Raw genomic sequence first — 5482 nt, 5'->3', positions numbered from 1 at the left:
CTAGAAGGACAAGGGCAGCAGGCGCATGGGAACACCACCACCTCCAAGTTCCCCTCCAAGTCACACACCATCCTGACTTAGAAGTATATCGCAGATCCTTCATCGTCGCTGGGTCAAAAGACTGGAACTCCCTACCTAACAGCACTGTGGGAGTACCTTCACCACACGGACTGCAGTGGTTCAAGAAGGTGGCTCACTACCACCGTCTCAAGGGCAATTAAGGATGGGGAATAACTGCTGGCCTTGCCAATGACGCCCACATTCCATAAGCAAATTTAAAAAAAATTTCAGACCATAACCTCTGCCCCTATTTTTTCACATGCCAGCTGTTGATGTTTCTGCCATTCCCATTTACACCTATTCTAGACTTATCTTTTATTTCTTTACTTATCCCATTACCATCTCCTTTTGCTTTGTACCATCATCCCTTTTGCCATTCAAGCACTCCTGCCTTCCACACTACCACAGACCTTCCCTTTTGTTCTTTCCTCCCCTCCCCCATTTCTCTGCCTCTGCACCTGCTTAAAATCTGTTACATCTCGAACTTCTTCCAGTTCTGATGAAATGTCACCAACCTGAAATGTTAACTCTGTTTCTCTTTCCACAGATGCTGCCTGACCTGCTGAGTGTTTCCAGCATTTTCTGTTTCTATATAAAAAGAAAAAGCCAATTGGTTCTGTAAGGGGCATGCAATCCTCTTTGCGAGATTTTCCCTTGTGCATTCCGTCCAGGTCATGCTTAACAGGCTGTAAAGATGGACATCTTTATTTTAATCTTTATCTTAATTATTATCAGGATTTTAAAATTAATTTAAAAGATTCTAATTGTGAGTCTGTCCATTGTGTTCCACCCTAGAGCAGGTCCTAACCGAAGTCACACACATGGGATTGTTCAGCCACTTACAAGGGAAGAGCGGGTTTTTATCCACTTTGGACTCAATTACCCCTGCTGGACAGCAACCCAGTATTCAGTGTTCCAATGCTAGGCTCACCAGAGTTCTCTGGAGTGGGGCCCGAATCCAACCCTTCTGACTCAGAGCTGGGAATACTACAACTGAACCAGTGGTCACTCAATCTGGACGCGAGTACCCCGTTGGATGTCAACCCAGTATTTGAGACCATATTCTAGTCTCCACTCGCCGGGGTTGTCTTTAGTGGGGCTCAAACCCTTTACCTTCTAACTCAGAGGGGGGGGGGGGAATGCTACCACTAACTAAAGGCTCACTGATTTTTAAGAGTCTGTCTGATTGTCTCGTGATGTGAGATGGTCGGCTGGCAATATGGCATTGCTGTATATATACAGTATATGCTTTTAAGTGATTGTTGTTGTTGTAAAAGTTGTTGTTGTTGTAGCAAGCATTGTTGTAAAATTTGCCCACGGCCAAAAAGGTCGCACTTAAAGGAGTTCATGGCCCCCCTCACTACAAAAAGAAATTTGAGGGAACATTGATTGGCGCACCATTATTCCGCACGGAACATGTTCTTTATTTAAGAGACTGCATTAAGCGTTCCGAAGATCAAGTAACGTTCAGGTAGCAATTAGCCTAGTGGCCAAAGCATTTGACGCCCACCACACACATGGAGCTGAACATGGTAGACAGACTGTTCAGAATGAGTCTGTAGCCATTTCTTAAGTCCAACTTCGCTGCACATTTTTTACCAACGATCATCAGGTGTCCCAGAAGCGCTGCATCGGAATCTTCTGCTTTGGACAACTGGACAATAGGCTTCTTCGGAACCACTAGGAAGTATGTTGGAGCTTGTGATTCAATATCATTAAAAGCGATACACTTATCATCTTCATACAGGAGCTTGCACGGGATTTCTTTGTGAATGATTTTACCAAAAATGGTGTCGCCGCTCGCTTGAGCAGATTGCGCCTTGGCAGTCTCCGCAGTCATGGCTTGGGTCAGGTTGTACTTTGCCTGCAAACCCAGCTCCAAATAACAGCGGCGGCTCCCCTGCTGCCTTGGAGACAATGAAGTTACATGGGGCAGTGTCAAGAGAGGTGGACGTTCAATGCTCAATGCCAGGCCTTGGCAGGCCAGATAGAATCCATTGACGGGCCAGACACGGCCCACAAGCCATATTTTTCTTGCCACTGATCTAAATGGTACTATTTTGATGGAGGTGCAAGAGCAGAGGGACCTGGGGGTGCATATTCACAAACCTTTGAAGGTGGCAGGGCAAGTGGATAAGGCAGTTAAGAACACGTAATTGGCTTTGTAAATAGGAGTGTTGAATACAAAGGAAGTCATGTTAAACCTTTACAAATCTCTGGTTAGGCCTCAGCTGAAGTATTGTGTACAATTCTGCACACCACACTTTAGGAAGATGTAAAGGCCTTGAAGAGGATACAGAGGAGGTTTATCAGGATAATACCAGGGATCAGGAACTTCAGTTAGGTGGAGAGATAGGAGAAGCTAAGATTGTTCTCTTTAGAGCAAAGAAGATTATGGGGAGACCTAATAGAGATATTCAAAATTATGAGGGGTTTTGATAGAGCAAGTAGGGAGAAACTATTTCCTCTCGCAAGTGGGTCGGTAAGCAGAGGTCATAGATTTAAAACAATTAGCAATTGAGCTAGAGGGGAAATGAGGAGAATTTTTTTCACACAGTTGTAGGAATTACTAGGGGGTTATAAATAACTGGGGTTATTGCCTCTGGCCAGTCAGAAGTATCTGAGCTGCTCCAGAGCCCCGTGCAGTTTTGAATCGCTCCCCTTTCCTGGTTCTGACCGCCGGACTTATTCAGCAGCGATGTAGACAAAACGAGACTCGTGGTTGGGTGCAAAACAGACCAGCATTTATTGAAATAAAAAGAAATAAATTGAAAATAATCAATACAACACACCTATGCTTCATACAGCACTTTCACTTAACACAGTACACTTTTGCTTACTACAGCACTCTTTGGCTTAATACAACACTCTTTTACTTAAATACAGCACTTTTAGTCTACTACAGCACTCTTTTGCTTAGTACAACACTTTTACTTAATAGGGGAGGAGAAAACAGACACAACAAGGGAAAATTGACTAAAATTACAATTTAACAAAATTCCCTTAATTCCCACCCCTAAATATCTATCTAAGTTGCCTTGTAATGCGCCAGAAAATCTATGCTCACCAGAGAACGCCTGCTTCATGCCCCTGCGGCCTGTATACTTCACCGCCCCAAAGTGGAGATACCCCAGTATTTAAAAGTAACTGCTGGTATTCTACTCCTTTGGGCGGGCTTGTTGAGCTGTTGTTCTGTAGGCAGAGCACGGAGGTGAGGCGGCAGAGAGAGAGAGAAATGGCTTCCTGAGAAGTTATCTTTATACTCCATTTGGAGTCGAAATCTTCGCACCCAAATCCGGATGTATCTGGGCTATACAAAAGGGAATCGATCTGTCCCCATTCATTGTGGTGGGCCTTTGAATGTATCCCCATTCATTGACTGGTTTGAATAAAGCTGTCTCCGTTTGAAAAAAAAATGTCTGTTTCCTTAATTGCTGGGTAAACAGCCCTTGGAGGTTAGTGTAAACATCTGATTGTCCTGCGGTCACGCCCAACCGCAATTGATTGACAGCTTTAAGTGTTTAAGCCTTTGAGTAAACAAACATCCATTGTCCTGTGGTGAAACTGCCTAAACTGCAATTGATTGACAGTTTTATGTACTTCATGCATTCACACAGGCTGGTGATTTCAAGTCGTTTTTGTCAGCCCGAGCTTGAGGAGATACAGGCAGACTGTCTTTTGTCTTCTGCCACGAGGTCTGATGGCCATTTTGAACCCTGGATTTTTAAAGGTATATTCTACCCAGGTTTTCTTTAATCAAAAATAGTCTTCGGAGCTGTCGATTTTCTTGCGAAACCCTACACAGTGGATTGTTAAGATCTGGAATGCACTACCTGAAAGAGTGGTAGAATCAGATTCCATAGGAACTTTCAAAAGGCAATTGGACATGTACTTGAAGAGGACTAATTTGCAGGGTTGTGGGGAAATGCTGGGGTGTGCGACTGAATTGGTCAGCCCTTTCAAACAACTGGCACAAGCATGACGGGCCGAATGACCTCCTTCTGTGCTGTAAGATTCTATGATTAGGTGATATGGAAGAGCAGAGGGATTTGAGGGTTCTCATTCACAAGACGTTAAAAGATGCATTTCAAGTGGATATGTGGCCGAGACCACATAGGGACAGTAACACAATTCACTATGTATAGCCGATGTTGTTATCGCTCCACGTTATGTACGGAACTTGGTTGGGTTATCGGGGCAGGGTCCCTTTAAGAGTTGTCGACTGTGTGATGACGTCATAGCCCTGCGATGAGGCCAAGTCCCTTAGTCCATGTGGAGTTAATAAAGCTAACACGCGTTTTTCTTTGCTGCTATGAAAGTCTCGCAGTCTGTTTATTTCCAGCGACTCCTACATTGGTGACCCCGTTTCTCTTTTGGACGTTTCCAAAGACTTTATCCAAGATGGCGACAAATGCCGTTTCTCTCAAATTACTGGAGTTTTGGGAACGGCAGGCTGCCGCTTGGTTCGCCCAGGCCGAGGCTCAGTTTGCACTCCGGGACATCACCGCGAATGACACGAAGTATTATTACGTCGTCTCTGCTCTCGGCAGCTCCACCACGGCCAGAGTCGTGAGCCTGCTCGAGGATCCCCTGGAGCACCACAAATTTGCGACGCTGAGAACGCACCTCCTAGAGACTTTTGGACTAACTGAACCCGAGCGCGCACGCCAGCTTCTCTTTCTACCCGGGCTTGGCAACTCCAAGCCCTCAGGACTGATGGACCACATGTTAACCCTCCTGGACAAGCACAAGCCGTGCTTCCTCTTCAGAGAACTGTTCCTACAACAGCTGCCAGGGCAGGTACAGTTGGCGTTTAGCCAACTCTCATATTAGTGATTTCCGCGCCCTGGCCAAGGAGGTCGACAAATTTTTCTCCGCCGGGCAACAGTACTGCGCGGCTATGCGGGGCCCTGCCCCCACCGCCACAGCCCAACGGCGGCAGCCCCCAAGCATGTGCTTCTACCACGCGCAGTTTGGCCCCACGCTAAGAAATGCTGGCCCCCGTGCAGCTTTACCGCGTCGGGAAACGCGAAGGCCCAATCATTAGCTACCATGGCTGTCGGCCATTCAGGTAGTCTGTTATTCATTACAGACACTGACTCTGGACGTCGTTTCCTCTGCGACACGGGTGCCCAGGTGAGCGTCCTGCCCGCGTCAACCGTAGACATACAGGGGGGGAACCACGGCCCTGCCCTCGAAGCCGCCAATGGAAACAGAGCGTGGCGCTGTGTTTTGGCGGGCAGCGTTTCGCTTGGGACTTTGTTACAGCGAAAGTGTCCACCCCCCTCCTCGGTGCTGACTTCCTCTGCGCCAATGGCCTTTTGGTGGACGTCAAGAACCGACGTCTCGTCAATGCTGAGACTTTCAGTTCGCTCCCGTGTTCGCTCAGTGGTTCCGGCATGACAAAGTTGTCCAGCGCACT

At 46.8% G+C, this 5482-nt stretch overlaps 1 pseudogene; it reads right to left on the bottom strand.

Moving 5' to 3' along the window:
- Positions 1–1538: 1538 nt before the first annotated feature.
- On the bottom strand, positions 1539–1900 carry LOC147122911 (adenosine 5'-monophosphoramidase HINT1 pseudogene; annotated as a pseudogene).
- Between the last annotated feature and the right edge of the window lie 3582 nt (positions 1901–5482).

The sequence above is a fragment of the Somniosus microcephalus genome, chromosome 2 (genome assembly GCF_052327205.1).
Source record: "Somniosus microcephalus isolate GS21.2 chromosome 2, FLI_Smic_1.0, whole genome shotgun sequence".
Taxonomy (NCBI): Eukaryota; Metazoa; Chordata; class Chondrichthyes; order Squaliformes; family Somniosidae; genus Somniosus; species Somniosus microcephalus.
The sequence above is the reverse complement of the archived record's forward strand: the minus strand, read 5'-3'. Positions and strand labels throughout refer to the sequence as shown.